Source organism: Balaenoptera physalus (assembly GCF_965194825.1).
Source record: "Balaenoptera physalus genome assembly, chromosome: 1".
Lineage (NCBI taxonomy): Eukaryota > Metazoa > Chordata > Mammalia > Artiodactyla > Balaenopteridae > Balaenoptera > Balaenoptera physalus.
The window spans coordinates 103,917,970-103,940,807 of NC_138882.1; the positions used below are offsets into that span (position 1 = coordinate 103,917,970).

Below are 22,838 nucleotides of genomic sequence, written 5' to 3' on the forward strand. Positions count from 1 at the left end.
TTTCCTTTTCTTTATATATTTTACATCAAACATTTATGTTTAACTTTTAAAGGTGAGCACTAAAATAATATAATTGAAGTGTATCTCTTATAAACCACTATAAGAAAATAATATATGATGTATATAATAAGGAATGACAAGTATTGATAAATCATGAAACAAAATTAAAAAGTAAGATGGTATAAATAATCACAAATAAAACAATAATCATAGTAAACTTATGTGAAACAATTTTCTACATTCATGTGAAAATTCTCAATGTATATAAACCAAAACTAGTAAAATGACAAGTGGGTATTAAAAACTCCATCATTGTGGTGGTGGTGGGATGAATTGGGAGATTAGGATTCACATATATATACTAATATGTATAAAATAGATAACTAATAAGAACTTGCTGTATAAAAACATAAATAAATAAACTTTAAAAATAAAATAAAAACTGTAACCTTCTAACAGGGCATAACTTTTTGAACTAAAAACTTTTCTCCTCCCACTCTCTTCCCAGCTTTGAATCTTTTTCTTCCAATTTTTGCTCTTTATTCACTCTTTCTTTCTCCTCTGGGAACCAAAAAACAAATAAGCAAACAAAAAAAACTATTAAAAGCTTTGTATTGAAGTTAGGATGGCTAGAGTAGGTCTAGAACATTTTTTTTTTGAATTAAAAAGTTATGTATAACTTTGATGTGCAATTTATTATTTTTTCCTTTTATGGTCAGTGATTTTTTAAATTCTGTTTAAGAAATATTGTGTGCTACAGGGTTGCAAAGATATTCTCTTATGTTTCTTTCTAGAAGCTTTACAATTTTGGTTTTTCTCCCCAGCTTTATTGAGGTATAGCTGACAAATAAAAATTATATATATTTTATGTGGACAACTTGATATTTTGATACACATTTACATTTTGAAGTAATCACCACCATCTAAATAGCACACTCATTACCTCACATGGTTACCATTTCCTTCTTTCCTTCCTTCTCTCTCTCTTTCTTCTTTTCTCTTCTCTTCTTTTGTTTTCTTTCTTTTGTGGAGAAGGCCCTTAAGATCTACCCTCTTAGCAAATTTCATTTATAAAGTACAGCATTGTTAACTATAGTCACATTGCTGTACACAAAAAAATAAAAAATAAAATAAAAACTCCATCATCAATATGGATATCAAATTTGAACACACAGTTTAAAAGTTCAATTTAATAATCACAGAATACATGTTGTCTATTTAACTAGGCTATAAGGTAAGTTTCAATCATTTAAAAAGTTCAAACAATATAGATGATTAGGCATTTCCCTTATTCTCCTCTCTCTCCTTGAAATCAGGCAAAATAAGAAAGGAGAAGAAAACAAAAACTCCTCATTAAAGCTAAACGTGGAGTTAGTTTAAAGCACCAGCAAGGTATATGACTAGCCAATGAACAGGTAATGTGCATGAAAGAAATGGAGTGCAAATGCCATGGATGCAGCTCTCAGAAAAAGCTCAAGAAATACACCTACCAAAGGCAAGTTCATGTAGTGAGATACAATTTCCAAAATATTTGTCACTAGTGAGAATGGGGTGTGAAATCTTTTTGCAGTATCTCCTGTGGAATCAGTTTGTTTCAAAAACCATACTAGGATGGGCTCTTGCTACTTAAAGTTTGGTCTGAAGAGCAAAGTATCAGCATCACTGTAGAGATAGTTAGAAATTCAGAATCACAAGCTCTGAGTCATACTTACTGAACCCAAACCTACATGGTAGAAAGATGATTAAATGATGTGTATTCACATTAAATTTGAGAAATACTGAGGTAGGCCAAATGAGAATCTTCAGAGGCAAGCAAGCCATATTTTCAGGAAGCAGTCAGTCTCCATGGCACCACACTTGGGGGGGCAGAAAAGGGTGCGGGGAGAGAGAGGGGGAAAGAGAGACAGAGAGAGAGGAACTTTTCACAATGTAAAATGTTCAGTTCATATCTCAATTGCTTAGGAAGAAATAAAATGTAAACACTCTCAGAAACAAAAGTGCAGGACAATATGAAAATACTAACCTTTTAAAAATCTGATTTTTACTTCATCCCTACTCAAGAAGGCTGTGAATGCATGATCTGAGTAAATCTCTCCTGCCTCAAGGATAATTATTATTAAAAGGGAAAAAATAATATGATCTATATAAAGATATTTTAAAGTACACTAACATGCAAAACAAACAACAGCTGAAGAGCACTCAGGACAAATGGATGAAAATGGAGACAATATTGCAACATGTATAAAATAATCAGTGGAACATTTACCACTATGGAGAAAAAACACAAAGCCCAATGACACAAACACAAGGAAGATTAAAAATTGGGGAAAATAGGAGGTGACAAACTGTAAGGTAATAAGAATCAGAAAAAATGGAATTAAAATGACAGAAACAAAGTTTTTTTTTAAAAAGGAATGAAAAAGAGAGCAACATGGAACATTGAAGCTATTAATGAGAGGAATAATGAAATAAAAATAAAAGTTAGCAATGGAAAGAAACACAAAAGAGATCAAATCCTTATTTGGAATGCATAAAGAAGAAAATCAGAATAGAACGAGATAATTCTCCTGCAATAATAGATGTAGAAGTAAACAATGAATGTTTACATTGTATCATGGACAACTTTACCCAGTACAGTCAACAGCAAGATAATGCTCTTAAATTTTAAATAATAATTCTAAGAGGTATTCAGGCCTATTATATCTTTCTATTCAGGCCAAAATATCTTTCTGTTTATAAGCATGTGGAGGGATAAGCAGGATTATGTACTGCAAACCCATAGTGAATTCTTTCTGGTTTACCTGTCAATAGGTTACCTGAGTACAGGGACTATCCCTCCCACCCCTTGCCCCTCAAGTGCTGCAAGATGATCTGTATACAAACAATTCCTATAGAAAGTATGGCTACCCCTCACTCCAGTAGAAAGAGTTACGCATAATATCAACATTCCCCAAGTTTTCTAAGAGGAGGGCAAGTGGAGTTCCCATAAATACCTGCAAGCTTAAATTGTTTTTGTACTGATGCTACTGGACTGCCCCTCACTTGCCTGACTATGCCCATAATCTCTCCATACAAGAAAGGGCTTGGCCTGGGGTGGAAGTGGGGGTTTGGAAGTGGGGGAAGTACTGCAGTAAAAGTGAAGAAATATTCTATACAGCGTTGAAAATATATAACGAAAACATTACTCAAAAATATGTCTCTCGGGCTTCCCTGGTGGCGCAGTGGTTGGGAGTCTGCCTGCCAATGCAGGGGACACGGGTTCGAGCCCTGGTCTGGGAGGATCCCACATGCCGTGGAGCAGCTGGGCCCATGAGCCACAATTACTGAGCCTGCGCGTCTGGAGCCTGTGCTCCGCAGCTGGAGAGGCCGCGATGGTGAGAGGCCCGCGCACCACGATGAGGAGTGGCCCCCGTTTGCCACAACTAGAGAAAGCCCTCGCACAGAAATGAAGACCCAACACAGCCATAAATAAATAAATAAATAAATAAATAAATAAAAATTAAAAAAAAAAAAATATGTCTCTCAAATACAACATTAACTAACAAGAGAAGAGCAAATGGAAGTATAATACCATTTTTTAGAGTGCTTAAAATATGCAAAGCAGAATATGAATTATTTATTGATCACAGAATATGTAGTAAATTAGAAATATATACATGATATTTGATAGGACTTTCATAACAAAATACTACAGACTGGGTAGCTAAAACAACAAAAATTTATCGTCTCAGTTCTGGAGGCTAAAAATCTAAGGTCAAGGTATTGGCAGGGTCGGTTCCTTCTGAGGGCTGTGAGGGAAAGATCTGTTCCAGGCCTCTCTATCCTTGGCTTTTAGATGGCTGTCTTCTCCCTGTGTCTCTTCATATTGTCTTTCCTCCCTGTGTCCAAATTTCCCCTTTTTATATATACATCAGTCACATTCCATGAGGGCCTACTTTAATTACTTCATTTTAATTTGATTAACTCTGTAAAGACCCTATCTTCAAATAAGTACACATTCAGAAGTAATGGAGGTTACGACTTCAAAATTTGAATTTTGAGGGGGACACAATTTAACCTCTTCATACATGATAATTATAAGTGCCAAAATCATGTTTGTGATTAATTTTAGAATTTGATGTTTTATTTCCTATACTGGGCAGTGAATACAGAGGTGACTGTTTTAAATTCTTCATAACTCTATGTATACCTCAATTCTTTCAAAATAAGTTAAAATTAAATAATATAAAAGCTTAGAGAAAAATATTAAGAAATAAGTGGATCCCTCTGTTCCAAGCATATTAAAAAAAATTTTTTTTTAATTAAACAAAACCAGAAAACTCTATGTTCCAGACGAAGGTTCATAGCTAAAATTGAGTGAATTTTGCTGCAGATAATTTTTAGGGATACCAAGTCTGAATAACAATGTCAAGCAGAGTTGTGTCAAATTTTACAAGACCTTTTAGTTTCTGGGAGGTGAATCTTGGTTTCCTATATAAAAGGTAGTATTGTACACATATCCTGCATACCTACTAAATGACACTGGTACCTAAACATTCCCTGGGCTTACTCTCCTTGGTACTTTTTCAGAGAATAGTCTTAGCCTGTGGACATTTTACATACCATTTAAGCCACAATTTAGTAAAAATTACTTTCTCTGTGAAAGGAAAACCACACCATATACCCTTCATCCTTTCCCAGCTTCCCCCCAAATAAAAGACTGAGTTCATTTGTTTACCTGATACTCCTATTGAGTTATCATTATGCTACATGCTATAGAAAGTCTCCTTATGATATAGTATAATGACTGATGGTTTATGTGTCTGCCTTCCAGAATATACTGCACTCTGCTCATGTGCAACAACAAAATTTTCATCTTTATCTTCTTATCTAAAAGGTTAGTTCCTGTCATTTATAAAGTCAATACTTAACTGTGTTCTTGAATGACTGAAAGTGTCATCCCATTTGACATGAATAATGGATTTTATTCTAAATACTCATTTTTCCTGGATAAAAGTTCTTGATGCATTTGCGATGACATTTATATACCAGGTCTCTGTATGTGTGATTTTGATTCATTCTACTTTTACTTCTTCAAATATTTAGAAAGTTGGCTGTCAGATGCATAGCCACAGGTGAGTACCTAAATTAAGTTCACTTTAGTTAGAACTCAGCATTCATCTGAGCAAGAATGTTATACATGATGTAAGATTCCTGGCTACGTGCAAAAGCCACTCCTCCTGTGTGACTGACACAACACTCACCAGTTACAGTTGTATGGATCTGTATAACATTATATAATAACATATGTATAGGAAAAAATGTATAAATCCCACTTTGGAAGACCAAGAATATACTCCTTTCTTTGCAGGACAAGATGCAAGCCATAATCCCCACCTGATAGACTCTGGTAATGTGAACACCTCTAAACTGAAGACACCTTTAACAACAAAAGTGGCTTGAGCTGTGGGAATTAGCAGTGAAGAAACTAACAGACCGGTAAGAGGGGTATATTTGGGAACTGACAATTTGAAGTTGGTGATGATGGCAGAGATTCTAAGATGAGAAGCTGAGAGTGGGACTTCATATAAACCTGGGCTGACATTCCAGAAGCTGGAGAGGAAATTTATTGGCTATGACCTTTGTTAAACTCTCATGGGTTAGTCTTAGTTTAAACATAACTCTGTGACCTCTCCAGGCCAGCCCATTTATACTATAATTGTCAATCATTAAATTATTACTCTAAATGGCTAATTTCACAATGACAAAAGTTTCATAATTTAACCAATTCCAGTTTGGGGAGTTTTTTTTTTTTTTTAATTTTTGCTTTGTTTTTAATGTTGAGTTTTGAGACTCTTTTTTTTTTTTTAATTAATTAATTTATTTATTTATTTTTGGCTGTGTTGGGTCTTCGTTTCTGTGCAAGGGCTTTCTCCAGTTGCGGTGAGTGGGGGCCACTCTTCATCGCAGTGCGTGGGCCTCTCACTGTTGCGGCCTCTCCAGTTGCGGAGCACAGGCTCCAGACGCACAGGCTCAGTAGTTGTGGCTCACGGGCCTAGCTGCTCCGCAGCATGTGGGATCTTCCCGGACCGGGGCATGAACCCGTGTCCCCTGCATTGGCAGGCGGATTCCCAACCACTGCACCACCAGGGAAGCCCTGGGGAGTTTTTGAAGTGAATAAATTTTTCCTTCTCTCTGAAGAACTTTTAACATATCTTGCCAGGCAGGTCTACAGGTGGCAAACTTCAGTTTTTGGTTTTCTGACAAAGTCTTTATTTCTCATTCACTTTTTAAGATTATTGTGCTGGACACAGCATTCTAGGTTGGTGTTTTGTGTTTAGTTATGTGTGTGCTTGTTTGTGTGTGTGTCTGTGTTTATTTTAACACTTTAAGTATTTCATTCTATGCCTTTCTTGCTTGCATGATTTCTGAAAAAAAGAAAGTCTAATATAATTCTTACCATTGTTCCTCTATTTTGGTAAATCTCCATTTCCCTCTGACTTCTTTCAAGATTTTCTCTTTGTCTTCGGTTTTCTCTCATTTGAGTACGATATGTGTAGGTGTACATTTTTTGGTCTTTGTCCTTCTTTGTTATGTCTGAATTTCCTGGATGTGTGGTTTTTGGTGTCCCCGATGAATCTTAGACAATTCTCAGCCATTATTACTTTAAATATTTTCTTCTTCTCCTTTCTTATTTCTCCTTTTACTCCTCTCATGACTCATACATATATCTTTTATAATTGTCTCACAGGTCTTGGAAACTTTCTTTTCTTTTCTTTTTCAACTTTTGCTACAAATCAAAAACACTGTTATAGAAATTGCTACAAGTTCATAAAAGTTTTACCAAAAAATTGCTATAAATTCAAAAATTGATTTGTATCTATTGCAGAGATTGAGGGTCTATTTCTGCATTCTTCACTGTGAGAACCTGGTGGGGTTCTTGGAGGTAAAACTCGCAGAACATCTCCTCCCCACTCCCACTAAAACAGCACCCTCAGGAATTTTTAACTCAAGCTAGTCCACACTCAGCCTCTAGCTATTTGTCAGTTACTTTAAGTGTTCTTATTCATTTATGGCTTCTGCAGGTTTTGTTCTTGATAAACTGTGATTCTCTATATCTGCCTGCCTGTCCGGTTTTCAGGACAATGGTTTTACAGTGACCTCAATTCCCTGATGGATCTAAGAAGAGTTGTTAATTTTCTGTTTGCTCAACTTTTTCTCATCATGAGTACAGGAGTGACAACTTTGAAATCCCATTAATGTCAGAATGTAAGGTGGAAATCCTTTTTGTTTATATTTTATGAGAATGTTTGCATCTATATACATAAGGAATATTAGTAATAAACTGACTCCATCAATATACTTACTCTTTTAGGCCATCAAAACAACGAAGAAAAGTTATACTTTTGTGAGAACAAAGTTGATTTTTTTGGACATGATTTGTCCCAAGGCTGTGAACACTCCCAATGGATTACAATCCATTCAGAGTGTTACTAGGAGACAAATGATAGTTTTTTCTGAGTACCACTATGTATTGTCAGCAACAGAACCTCAACTTTTTTAAAAAATTGAAGTATAGTTGATTTACAATGTTTTTTAGTTTCTGGTGTACAGCAAAGTGATTCAGTTATACATATATATACCTATTATTTTTCAGATTCTTTTCCATTGTAGCTTATTATAGGATATTGAATATAATTCCTTCTGCTATACAGTAGAACCTTGTTGTTTATCTATTTTATATACAGTAGTTTGTATCTGCTAATCCCAAACTCCTAATTTATCCCTCCCCCACCGCCTTTCCCCTTTGGTAACCATAAATTCGTTTTCTATGTCTGTGAGCCTGTTTCTGTTTCTTCAATAAATTCATTTGTGTCGTATTTTAGATTCCACATATGTGATGTCACATGGTATTTGTCTTTCTCTGTCTGACTTACTTCACTTAGTATGAGAATCTCAACTTTTATATTACCTAATGACTGAAACTTCCCTGGGTATCTAAATCTAAAAATATTTGTCATTTAAATACAGTCTTTAAGAGCCCCATACTGTGTGCCTTCTTAATTATCATGAACCTATAAATCTGTCTGTACATGAGTAATATCAGCAAGTTCTTGGAATTTAGAATCAAACTCATAGGAATAATCAAAGACCAAATTCTTATTAAAGGTGTACCACAAACCTTGCGACAGAGACCTACCCATATTTTCTAAGAGAAATTGTAACAGCAGCTGAACTAGGGAAGTCTTCTCCATACTTGACTTTAAAATCTTTAAACGTGACGGTCTTTCATGCTGTCAGTGCTTGTTACTTACTGAAAATAGAGAACATTTATTAATAAATGGGCTTACCTCCTATGAAATTTTGTTAGTTTTCCCCTCAAATATTTCTATTTATTTGTATAAACTGTATCCTGCTATCATTCCATTCTCCAAAAGAAGGGTAAATCCATGACTGTTTATTCTCTCTGCTGTGAACTAAAATCCAGACATCATCTTGTTTTTTGATGGATCATAACTTAAAACTGAAATAAGAAGATATTAAGCAGAATATACCATAACATCTCTCAATTTACCCTTACTATAAATTGGTATTTGACTAGAGGTGAAATCAGCTCAGATACCAGAACTTATTAAAATTTCCAGATATTACATTTACCAGATATTGCTTAACTTGTGAGAGATTTTTAACCTATACCTGGTACCAGGTATAGTTTTGGAGTAGTGTGGAAACAATCAAGGTTTTGACCAACTGAAAATGGTCTATAATTTAAAGAACTTTCAAGGGCTCTCATATAGAATCTCATTGAAAAGGAGATAATATGCAAACTATAGGAAATGCCTTAGGTGAGCATTATGCCCTCACTGAGATCCTGGCCCCTTTAATACTCCAAGAAGTCAAATCATTGGAGATGTGAAAAGAAGCTATAATAGCATGTCACAGATCTGCTCTGGAGTCTGTAAAAACTTAACAAAAAAAAAATCTAACTGTAAATTCATGAGGATAATTTCTAGTACAACATGAGAGTTGCTTGGTGGGGACAGAGACTTCAGATGCAAACTTTCAAAACTTTGCCACTATACCTGATCGATATTGGTGAACACATTGTACTAAGTATTTCTGAATGCCTCCAGTACATGTCTCTTCTATCACAATGATCAACCTGGCAAAAGCATGAAGGTGGAACTTGGACAATAATCCAAACCTCAGTGTCCCTTGAATATCTCTGAATAGATTTCATACAACCACCTACCTGCTATGGATTTTGAAAATATGCTTTCTTTTTGCTTATCTTTAGGAAGATGAAACTTTTCCAGAGAACTATGGCTCTGACTGAAGCAAAAATTTGACTTGATTTTGTGTCTGGCTGGGTAGTTCCAACCTACATCTCCAGTGATAGAGACAGTTATTTTACTGGGATTTTTTAATAGGGAAATTTGAAAAGTCTGATCACTTACTAAGACACGTCATTGTCCCTATCATTCTTAATACTTAGGAAAGGAAAGAGGGCCAATGACATTTTAAAACTATATAAGCAAAGTTAGCAGACACTTGGGCTTCTTTAGGCAAGAGTGTTGCCTCTACCCTCACGTACAGGAGACCCACACTCTCCAGGGCTCGTGACTTTCACTATCAAGTTTAGTGCAGGTCACCTATGGGCTTGGATATTTCACTCTTGATTTTGAACCCTAATTCACCTAAGGAATGCATCACAAATTATGCAAGACGTTCATGCAATATATGCAGTCTCATCATCGAGGGGTACACGCTTCCTTTCCTTACATTCTTGCAATATGCTCTAAATGGCCTCAGACTAAAGAAATCATCTCCTGGAAAATACACCAGAGGGAGAATATGTCTTAGAATCATGTTGGAAAACACTCTATTAAATACTTTTGAACACTAAAGCTGAACTCAGTCTTCATAGTATTGATCCATGGCTAAATGTGTCCTAGCTAAAAAGATATAAGACATGGGTTGCCATTATATCAGGAAATGTAAAACTAAGAGTCTTAATAATCCTCCATAAATAGATAGCTTTAGATGGTATATCAGTCAGAGTTTGGTCAGGAGAAAGAAACCACAAAGTAATTTGAACAGGGAAAGGTCAACAAAAAGAATTATTAACCATTACAGGGGATTGGAGTTGATAAAGTAAAAATAACTATATAGAAAATAGAAAAAAGCTCAGATCCAGAAAATATTGGAGAAGGCAAGGTGGTGGCTCTCTGAGGGGCAAAGATATTGCTGTGATGCTTGATGGCTGAACTTGCTAGAAATCAAGTGCTGTAAATCCACTCTTAGGACCGAGAGAAAGCTAGAGGTACTCTGCTACAAGACTACCTTGGGAGGAGGTTGTCCTGGGGGAAACCACTGGTCTCTAGGTACTGCTTCGTGTCATGCACTGAAGGTGCTGGATGCTGGAGAAGCCACCCACACAGCAGGAATTGGATAGCAGGGAATCTGTGTGCTGCAGAGGCCAGCCAAGTGAGTGATTGGAAAGAGGAAGGAAAACCTTCTTGCTATGTCCCTCTAATAATCTCTACTGGCAATGCTTAACATTATGACAGCTGGCAAAGGAAAAATACTTAAAGGACCCAGACCCTACTTCACAAAGCAGGAAATGAAAAGCGAATTTGGAGCTGAGAGACAATAAATAGGTAACTGGCATAGAAAGAGACAAGGCTTGACAGGAACTTTGTATCAAGAGAACAATTGCATTGCATGGGCAGATCCCACATAAGATCTACCAAACAAAATCTACATAATGGTAGTCACAAACTTCATGCTTTAATTGGCATACTGTTATTCTTTTATTTTCCCTTTGCTGTTAGCAATTTTTTTTTTAAACATCTTTATTGGAGTGTAATTGCTTTACAATGGTGTGTTAGTTTCTGCTTTATAACAAAGTGAATCAGCTATACATATACATATGTTCCCATATCTCCTCCCTCTTGCTTCTCCCTCCCTCCCAACCTCCCTATCCCACCCCTCTAGGTGGTCACAAAGCACCAAGCTGATCTCCCTGTGCTATGCGGCTGCTTCCCACTAGCTATCTACTTTACATTTGGTAGTGTATATATGTCCATGCCACTCTCTCACCCTGTCACAGCAATTTTTTAAAAATTTTAACCATAATATTTATAAAGTCTCTATACTTAAAATTTTCTTTTATGTGTTTAGTCAATCCTTGGTATGAGCCTAAGCATCCATTTCAATTTTTTTTAATGATTTGATTAAATATTAATTCAAATAGTATTGGTTTGCACACATTTTTTTTTCTGAGTTCCAATCAACTCCTTCTAGAACCAATCACTTGTTTAAAAAAGTTTCATAAGTAATTGGACTCAACTACTATTTGATATTTTATATGTAATATAGCAAGAAAAGTACCAGGCAACCAAAAATCTAAAACCATTTTCGTGTCATTTCTATGACAAGAAAAACAATGAAACAATATCCAGGGGTCATTTGTAGGAAGCTGTCTCTGTAATCAAACTTTCTTACAGGTAAGGCTAAGAAAGGAAACAGAAAAAGATGACATACGTTTAATAACAATCTTACATAGAAGTCTTAATGTGTAGTACTTAAGTTTTCCAATTCTTTTCTTCAGATCTTATCCTTCATCTATATGATTACCTCTCCTTTTTATATTTTGCCTACCTAACTAGGCTCCTAACTATCTCAAAATGATACCAAAACTATACAATAAAATATATCAGCCTTTGTAGGGGGATTTGGGCTGAAAACAGGTTATTGAGTAGCCTCCAACAGCTAGTATTAGATTTGTGGCACAAAAACCTGTTCACTACTAAATGCAAATTAAGCATGTACCTATTACTTGGTAAACTGCTGCTGGTCTGAAAAATAGCTACTGATGCTGTGATGTAACTCATAGTTTATTTAGGCTCAATATTTTTCTTTTTATTGAGAGAAAAGGAGAGAGAGAGATTGAGAGATTGCTAGATAACTTAAATCAAGGATAAAAACTGGGTTCTCACTGAGATTGCTAACTCAGAAATTCTAGATGGCTTTTTTTCTATACTTAAATCTCCTCATATAATGCTATGAAAGAATCATGAGAAATGGGAAAAATCTTATATGCAATAGTTTATATACTTACAGGGCCTAGAATGTCATTAAGGTGTTATAACTTCTCACTAAAAAAAGTTAACAATAATGGGCAGAAATAAGGGCGAGCAGAAGTAGACATGATATTGTCTTTGTGAAAGGTATATCTATCATTTTAGGAGAATGTTTCATTTAAACACCCACTGAACTCTCTCAGATCTTAATATTATTAACAAGATTCAGAAAAAAAGGAGGAAATTATGAAATTAGGTGGTTTACCTAATACCTCCATAGCTAGTTCTGTGAGTTCTGCAAATTGGAGAAAGGATTTCTTCTCTTGGTTTAGTTTGGACATTCTTGGTTCCTGGTTTAGAAGAGGTCTACAAACTTTGAGCATAAACCAACACTGCCTTTGTTGCAGTGTTCAAATATGTGATTTTTAGAATCTTCTACTTCAAAGACACTTCCATCAAATGACTCAATAAATGGTCCTCACATACAGATGGCCAACAGGCACATGAAAAGATGCTCAATATCACTAATTATTAGAGAAATGAAAATCAAAACTACATTGAGGTACCACCTCACACCAGTCAGAATGGCCATCATCAAAAAATCTACAAACAATAAATTCTGGAGAGGGTGTGGAAAAAAGGGAACCCTCCTACACTGTTGGTGGGAGTGTAAATTGGTGCAGCCACTATGGAGAACAGTATGGAGGTTCCTCACAAAACTGAAAATAGAGTTGCCATATGATCCAGCAATCTCACTCCTGGGCACATATCCAGACAAAACTATAATTCAAAAAGATACATTCACCCCTATATTCATAGCAGCACTATTCACAATAGCCAAGACATGGAAGCTACCTGAATGTCCATCGACAGATGAATGGATAAAGAAGATGTGGTACATATATACAATGGAAAACTACTAAGCCATAAAAAGAGAATGAAATAATGCCATTTGCAGCAACATGGATGGACATAGAGATTATCATACTAAGTGAGCTAAGTCAGACAAAGACAAATACCATATGATATCACTTATATGTGGAATCTAAAATATGGCACAAATGAACTTAACTACGAAACAGAAACAGACTCACAGATGTAGAGAACAGACTTGTGGTTGCCAAGGGGGGGGGGTGGGTGAGGGATGGAGTGGGAGTTTTTAACTAGTAGATGCAAACTATTATATATAGGGTGGATAAAAAACAAGGTCTCACTGTGTAGCAGAGGGAACTATATTCAATATCTTGTGATAAACCATAATGAAAAAGAATATGAGAAAGTATGTATATATATATATATATATATATGTATGTATAACTGGATCACTTTGCTGTACAGCAGAAATTAACACAACATTGTAAATCAACTATATGTCAATATAAATAAATAAATAAATAAATAATAAGTGGTCTTCATCTAAAAGATCACATAACCCTGACATATGAAGTAGATCAAATAACTGCCACCAAAAATCTGGTATACAATCATGACTATTCAAAGAGTGGGGGAAGATCTGGAATGATCACTTCCTCGGTTGATAATGATCTATCTTCATACTCACTGAAAAATGACTATGATGGGAGACTGAGAATCAAGACTATACCTGTCAATGTGACTTAAATACGACTGTGGACTACTTAAGTCAGTATTACTTAGTTGTTTCAGGAAAATTCTGCCACAGAGAATTGAAGCTATAAGACAATAAATAATTTCAATGTGTGCTAAAGGAAATCCCTACAGATCAATATTCTAGTCATCTGGGCAAGCAGCTCATGTATAAAACAGAAGTATTTTTCCATTCACATCAAGACCCTGAGACCTCTAATTCTAAACTGTTATATCATAATTTTTGCCTAATTTCAATCTGATTTTGCCTTGAAAAATACATGGTAAACCACTTGAGCTCAGACTCCAAAGCCTTATCAACTTTGTTTATATATGTAGCTTCCCTTTCTGAGACACAGCTCTGCTAAGGTGGTATTTTTTCTTGAAACTTTTCTTTGTTAACAGATTTTGTTGTGTTTTGGAGAATTCAATAATCCTATTCTTTGTAATTCGAAGTCCTCATTTAAAAACTAAATCATTTAAGCAAACAAAGTGTTTTCCAAAATGTGTTCTTCAGAAATGTTATGAATTAAAATGCTGATAAACAAATTTTAAAATGTTTTACTCCAAGTATTGAAAGTCTTAAAAAAGTCCTTGATATGTTATTATGCATTATGTAATATCAAGTAGGGTATTACATGTAGTAATTCCAAATTTTGTTTTATTCTTAAATATAAATTTGTGAAATATCAAGTGGAATAAAATCCACTGGAGACAAGTTGGGAAATATCCAGATTCCTATGGGTAGTTCTGATTCCAGGGACTTAAATTCTTTCCTTTAGCAATAGGAAACCCGTCCTCATTTATATATTTTGACCTGGTAATAGTTTGTACAATGTGTTTCTCAATATATTTATTCAATTATGACTAATTTCTAGTTACTTGCTTTTCTTTATGAGTTAGCTGGCTACTCATAATGAAGAGCATTGGCCATGGGTACCAGTGAGGGGGAAGGGAAGAGAAGAAAACTGTAAGGGGAATGCTATATGTACATTCCCACAAATTTTGCACTGCATATTGGCTCTCTTTTACAATGTCAGAATACAGATGTATACAGTATATGAATTGTATTTTTTGCAAGTGCCTATCTCTGCACATAAAATTTATCTCCTTTGTTTCTCTTGTGAAGTATATAAATTTGATTTGCCATTAAAATATAATAACTTTTTTATATTGTGTGACTAAAATAGATATTTAAGGATTACACTTATAAATTGGACATAGTTAATTAGTAGGCAGCTCACTGTGGATCTATTTTCTGAATATCAGTGAGAATATGGCTGAACTGACCATATCTTTTTTTTTCTTTTTAAATTTTTTTTCTTTTGTAACATCTTTATTAGAGTATAATTGCTTTACAGTGGTGTGTCAGTTTCTGCTTTATAACAAAGTGAATCAGTTATACATATACATATGTCCCCATATCTCTTCCCTCTTGCATCTCCCTCCCTCCCACTCTCCCTATCCCACCCCTCCAGGCGGTGACAAAGCACCGAGCTGATCTCCCTGTGCTATGCAGCTGCTTCCTGCTAGCTATCTATTTTACGTTTGGTAGTGTATATATGTCCATGCCACTCTCTCACTTTGTCCCAGCTCACCCTTCCCCCTCCCCGTATCCTCAAGAGCATTCTCTAGTAGGTCTGCATCTTTATTTGCATCTTGCCCCTAGGTTCTTCTGACCATTTTCTTTTTGTTTTTCTTTATTTTTTAGATTCCATATATATGTGTTAGCATACGGTATTTGTTTTTCTCTTTCTGACTTACTTCACTCTGTATGACAGTCTCTAGGTCCATCCACCTCACTACAAATAACTCAGTTTCGTTCCTTTTTATGGCTGAGTAATATTCCATTGTATATATGTGCCACATCCATATCTTTTTTATTTAGTTTCACTTGTGAGACAGTTGTCTGGACCTGGGCAAGGATAGAATTTACCTCTGGACTAAGCCAACCACCCTGAAATGGGATTGGATGCTTGAATCTCTAGTAATTTTAACATTAAAATTATTATGGCTAATTTAGATGCACTTCTCACTTGGTCAAAAAATATCTTTAGGAAAGCTCTCCAACCTACTCTCTATTGCATGTCAAAATAAAATTCATGTCAAAATAAAATTCCTTGCCAGAGTCAAGCCCACACTTTTACAGTGACCGATTCTGTTAGATCTGAAAACTAAGCATGAAATGCAAACAAGTTATAGAATATTTAATGTTTCAGAAGACTGAAAGACAATGATAACTGATTTCCTAGGAGGGAGTTTGGATTTTTTCTAGTAACTTGATATATCAATATTAACATTTCTTTTGAGGATTCTAGAATAGAAACTATTTTTTACCTTTAATAGTGTTTTTATATTTACTGAGATACCATCCTGTGTGTCCTACTAATTATAAGACTTTATGTTGTTCTCTTGTCAGGCTAGTTTCATCTGGTGTTGTTTCTTTTTCCTATTTTGCATGGTATTATTGTTAATACATTAATCATACCAACTCACTGGAAAATATATTACAGAATTAATAATGTTAAAACTTTCATCAAGGTGTGAAAAGTCTTTGACAATGGTACTTTTAAATTTTGTTTTAAAAACGTTCTTCTTATAGGAAGTTTTATCTGTTTTTAGTGTTATGTATCAATAGATTTGTATACTGTGTCTCTTTTTAGGAAATATATTTGAAGATTTTGGTTGGAATACATAAAGATAGAGACCACTTATATATATACTTTATGTCATAAAACAAGACCACTTATATAATTTTGTATGTCATAAGACAAGCTTCTGTGTGCTTATACCACTTGAGAACATTTTATCTTCCTTTGATTAGTTTTCTTTCATTGAATTTCATGTGCTCTTTACATCTATATAACCCACCTTTGTTTTGGATGGCTCTAGCAATGGCACTAAAATTTATAGACCACAGGTTCGGAGAATACTTCTTTACATTATTAGCATGACAGATGTCTTTTGAAATAAGTAGGTTGTTCTATCTTATTTTAGCAACCAACAACAATATAAAATATAATGCTGTATATTCTTTACACCAATGCTGTTTCTGTGATGATGGAAATGCTCTAAAGTTGCACTGTCAGTATGATAGACTAGCCACATAGAGCTACTGAGCATTTGAAATGTTTCTAATGTGACTGGGGAATTGACTTTTAAATTTTATTTAATTTTAACTAATTTTAATTTAAACTAGTACAAGTGACTATTGGGGAAACAATGAAAGGGATTTGGTCTTATATGATAATAGATGATTTGCTGATGGTATGACAGAAATCAGACTGGAGAGAGTCATTTTTTTTTCTTCAACAAAAATTCAAAATAATTATTCTGAAGCTTTGTTTGGCATGTCCAGACATTCATGATCCAGTGTTTGGATAATAGTAGTAAGTGCTGCTTTTTATTTGGGGAACAACAGTCTTCTGCAATCTGATTTGTGAATAAAAATTGAGTCTATTATCTAGGACTGCCCAGTTCCAAATGTTACTACTTTGTACAATTAAGCCTATCAGCAAGCCGGGAGATTCTATGAAACTTTCCAAGAGTGCCTCCAAAGGAAGACCTTTTTTATGAATTCATTTATACTATTTAAACTTTTATTGTAACACTCATCAGATTTGTCACTTTACTGATTTCAATGAGAGAGAAAGATTGTGATTCACTCTCTAGAGATTCTTAGAGTCAGGAAAAATTTTGAAAACACTATTTCTGTTGTCTTATTATTTCTTCTTTTTCAACATGAATCCTGTTAAAGTTGAATTTGTATCATAGTTGAGAAATACCATCTATTTAAATGTCTTTGAGCTAAATAAATGAAATAATTAGACATCAATTAATTAAGGTAAAAAAGAAGTAAATGAATGATATCTCTTCTTTAAACCACACAGACACACACACACACACACACACACACAATGACCTAGGTGCTTCTAAATATTTTTCTGTAATTAAACTAGAAAACCCAATACATTTAGTGACCACTGTAGGTTTTATTTTATTTGATTGTTTAACTCAAGGTCAAAAATTCAAATTAATTTTTCTTCTGTATTCATAGAAATGAATTGACATCAGTCTTCATAAAGGCTCACTCCTATTTTATTTGTATATTTATCTGTTTATTCACTTTATTCATTATTTCCTATCTCCATGCTCCTATTTGATCATCCATTCTCATGGCTTTTGTGGGTATCCTTTTACTGATACATGTCCTTGTTAAATATTTAGTTTTTATACTGAATTAGTTTTTGTGCATGTGTTTTTATTTAAAAATGACATTGTGCTATGGATGTCTTTTTCTTTATCTCTCAGCACTATACTTTTAAGATTTGGATACCAATCTTTATAGGTACATTATATTTTGCTTTGAACAACTGCATATTATTTCATGGGGTAAATGAACCCACTTTCCTTATTAATTGCCCTAGTGACGGAAACCAGTTTTCCTCAACTCCCTATTACTACAAACAATTAATGAATATCCTTTTATGGACCTTGGTGAGAATTTTTCTCAGAGGTAGACCACAGGGTTACATGGACACAAATGTCTATATGTCTACCAGTATGCATAAAAATTCCTGTGCTGTATATCCCACTTGTTGGCCTTATTCACATTTATAAGTATTGCCAGTTTGAGGGTTTAGTCAATTAAGTTAGGATTTGAGCAGCATATAGATTTTGTTGTTGCTATTACAACACTCAGAGCACCAGAGGCTTTAAATATTTCTAAAGTTCCCTTGTAATGTGTTTAGAGGCTGGCTTGCAGTGAATTGTTCTTAACGTTTTCTCTTCCCTCAGCTTCAGGTCTTCTTTTTGTATTGATAATTGCTCCTCAGAGAACATCTCTCTCCTCTTTAACTTCCCCAACAATAAACTGCTGGTACATGTTACTTTATACTTGTTAGCCTGGATTTGGAATGGAGTGCAAGGAGAGGATGCATTCTCTGTTGCTATGTTTCACCTTCAGCCTTTTGTTGGAGGTCTGGTCCTGGATATCGGTGGTGGGGCTCTCTAAGTGACTACCCCTACCCCTGCTATAGGAGATTTCTAATGTCCTGGGCCTAGAACCTTACCACATTCCACTGGGTCTCACTTGTGCCCTATGGGTAATGGGTTTGCTGCCCTTCCACAAGTAGCTTAAGGCTTTTGTTCCATAGGGAATATAGAAGAGGCCCCAAATGGGTAATGCCTTATACAGCTGCTGTTTGCTTCCCTGGGAGTAACCATGTTGGAGACTTTCTCAGACTCCCATTCAACTCCCAGTCTTTCTTGTGAAAAAACAGGTAAAGTTTGTGGTGTAGAAACCACAAATAAGCATAAATTCCCTCTGTGTCTGTGACTTCCAGGACTTCTATACTGTCAGTCTAGTCTACACTTGGCTTTTAAAAATTTATTACAAATTTTAGCTGAATTCGTTTTACTGATTTTCATGCTGTCTGGATTTCAACATCTGCCCCAAGCAATACTCATATCATCTCTCCTCTGTAGTCACCTGTCTTTCAAGTTTCAGGTTAGTTAGTTGTCCTGTAATCCGAGCTTTCTGATGCATTTAAGAAGAGTTGTGTTTTGTGCATTGTAAATGGGAGGGCAACACCATTTTCAAGCTTTCTGCAACCTAGGTAGAAGCTGAAAAATTATCAAGGTTAATATTAGTTTTTCCCCATGGGGTGAACAATTTTTTTTAGCATTGAGTAAAATATATTCCTTCTCTTCCTCATTTATTAGACAACCCAAATTTATCATATATCAAGTTTTCACATACACATGGTCTATCTCTGTGTTCTCTAACCTAATACTGTGGCATCTACCATGTGTTCTTAAATAGTACCAAAATATTTGTGTTACTATAACTTCATAGACTGTCTTTAGTAAGGCAAATACTGTTTTTTGCTCTTATTTTTCCAAGTCTCATTAACAAATCAGGAAACTTAATCCTTTCCTAAAAAATTTTTGGACAAATATATTGGGTTATCCAAATGAAATACACATATAATTTTTTAAAGTAAACGCTACTGATTTATAAAACAATTTGGGAAGAATGAACTTTTAAAAGTTAAGCCATATGATTGAGGAACATAGAAAGATTCTGTACTAGAAAGGCATCACTTGCTCCTCCATATTCACTCTCTGCCTTTCTGCACTGTTTTCTGTCTCAGGAGGCTGACCTCAATGTAGTTCAGGAACGAGGATCTCTTGCTCTCTAGCTTCTGTTTAGATTTTGTCATAAGGAGCGACCATCTGAAAATCAGAGTGTGTGAAAAGGAGAGGTCAGGATATGTAATTCCTTAGCTATGACCTTGCAGGAATGAGACCTTGGCCTCATTCCTCTATTGAAGGCCACAGCTTCTGTTGGACAGGCTTCTCCTATAGTGATGGCTTTCATGCGGTTGTAGACTCTGTTAGATCACATTGCCCCTTCAGTTTTTCTAATAAGTTTCCCTTAAATCTGAGCAGTATGTATACAGTCTTCAAAGTCAGTCATCAACCAAATCTCCTATATCCTTAACCTCTTTTCAGAATGATCCCTTGGCTTTCGCCCTTTAACTGTGTTCTGGCTTGTTTCCTTAGAACTATCGTTTCCCTTGCAACTTTCCCAGTATGTGACTATTTCTTTTCTCACTATCTAAAATGTGAGTAGATTGCTTGTAACAGCTACATTTTGTTTGCAGATGTTTCTTCTTCTTAAAAACAGGAAACTTTGAATCTCATATCAGTTTACCCACTGATGTACCTACTTATTGTCATCACAGAGTTTACTTCATTCCTTTAAATTTACTGGCTCTTGGCATACTATAATTCTTTCCAACTAAATTTACCTTACATTTGACATCAATAACAATAAATATATTTCCAAACCTCTGGGGGGGTCTTAATTTCTTTGTTGTTTCCCCTTCAAATATTGCTTCCCCCACCTTACCTAGTAACTTGACCCAGTGGTCCAAATTTAGACATATCGTTGCCAGTAAACATAATGTCTCCAATAATTCAACACAATTATATATCTTTGTGGCACTTCCTTTTAGCTTTCCTTTGCAATTCTCCTAGTAACCCAGCTCCAACCATCCATTAACCCCATTGAGTCATATTAATTAATACCATCAATTTCTCATACTCTCTCATTCAATCATTTATTTATTTATTCAACAAATATTTAGTTTGCATTTACTCTGGTAGAGGAATTTTCTAGTCAGTAGAAATAAAGCAGTGTTTAAAATGATAAAAATATATGCCTACTTGTAAGCAAATTAAAATAATAAATTAGATGTTTTCAGATAGCAATAAATATGAAGGTAATAATAAATAAACAAAATTTTAAAAGGAGACTAGAAATGTCAAGAAGGTAAATGGAATTTTACACATGGTGGCATAAGAAGGCCTCAATAAGGCTAAATAACTTACAGCTTTACTAATGTGTAATTGCTGTACAATAAACTAAACATATTTAATGTATACAATTTAGTGAGTTTTGATGTTTGCAAATACCCATGAAATCACTATCACAGTCAAAATAATCAAGACATCAATACTCCTAAATAATTGTTCATGCCTCTTTGTAGTCCATCCTTCACTCCTTCCATCCCTCATCCTTGAGCAACTACTCCTTTCTGTCTATATTAATAAGCTTTGTAATTCTAGAATTTATACAAATTGATTCCTATAATATTGATTGATTATCTGGCTTCTTTAATGCAGTGTCATTATTTTGAAGTTCATCCATGTTTTATCAGCAGTTCATGTATTTTTAAGAGTGAATAGTATTCTCTTATGTAGAATAGTATGTAGTTTGTTCATCCTTTACCCTCAAACACTTTTTTTCTTCATATTGTGGCTACTAAAAATAAAGCTACTATGAAATTTCATGTACAAGTTATGCACATATGGTTTCATTTCCTTTTGATAATTGCCCAAGATTGTAATGGTTGGGTCATATGATGGGTATATATTTAACTTTTTGAAAAACTTCCAAACAATTTTCCAAAATAGTTATATCATTATATATTCCTACCAGCAGTTACTTCACATCTATGGCAGTATTTGCTATAGCGTCTTTTTAAAATTTAACAATTATATTGGATAAGTAGTGATATTTCATTGTGGTTTAATTTGCATTTTCTCAAGTATTAATGATGTTGAGTATATTTTTATGTGCTAATATTCTATCTGTACAACTGACAGAATATTAGTTTTGCTAATTTTCCATTCAAAACTTTGGCAAGAGAGACCTTCAAGATGGCAGAGGAGTAAGACATGGAGACCACCTTCCTCCCCACAAATACAACAGAAATACATCTACATGTGGAACAACTCCTACAGAAAACCTATTGAACGCTGGGAGAAGACCTCAGACTTCCCAAAAGGCAAGAAACTCCCCCACGTACCTGGGTAGGGCAATAAAAAAAAAGAAAAAACAGAGACAAAAGAATAGGGACAGGACCTGCACCTCTAGGAAGGAGCTGTGAAGGAGGAAAAGTTTCCACACACTAGGAAACCCCTTCACTGGTGGAGACAGGGGGTGGCGGGAGGGAAACTTTGGAGCCACGGATGAGAGTGCAGCAATAGGGGTGCAGAGGGCAAAGCAGAGAGAATCCCACACAAAGGATCAGTGCTGACCAGAACTCACCAGGCTCAGATGCTTGTCTGCTCACCCACTGGGGCGGGTGGGGGCTGGGAGCTGAGGTTCTGGCTTCAGAGGTCAGATCCCAGGGAAAGGACTGGGGTTGGCTGCATGAACATGAACACAGCCTGAAGGGGGCTAGTGCACCACAGCTGGCCGGGAGGGAGTCGGGAAAATGTCTGGACCTGCCTAAGAGGCAAGAGACCATTGTTTCGGGGTGCACGAGGAGAGGGGATTCAGAGCACCACCTAAACGAGCTCCAGAGACAGGCACGAGCCGCAGCTATCAGCGTGGACACCAGAGACGGGCATGAAACGCTAAGGCTGCTGCTGTAGCCACCAAAAAGCCTGTGTGCAAGCACAGGTCACTATCCACACCTCCCCTCCTGGGAGCCTGTGCAGCCTGCCATTGCCAGGGTCCCGTGATCCAGGCACAACTTCCCTGGGAGAACACACAGCATGCCTCAGGCTATTGCAACGTCACACCGGCCTCTGCCGCTGCAGGCTCACCCCGCATTCCGTACCCTTCCCTCCCCCAGGCCTGAGTGAGCCAGA

The 22,838-nt window shown here is 35.6% G+C and overlaps 1 long non-coding RNA gene across 1 annotated transcript; it reads left to right on the top strand.

The window, feature by feature from the left end:
* The first annotated feature begins 3,190 nt into the window (after positions 1–3,190).
* Positions 3,191–7,990, top strand: LOC309656555. Its single transcript, XR_014261443.1, has 2 exons — positions 3,191–5,772; positions 6,135–7,990. It is a non-coding gene; the product is annotated as an uncharacterized lncRNA (long non-coding RNA).
* The last annotated feature ends 14,848 nt before the right edge of the window (positions 7,991–22,838 follow it).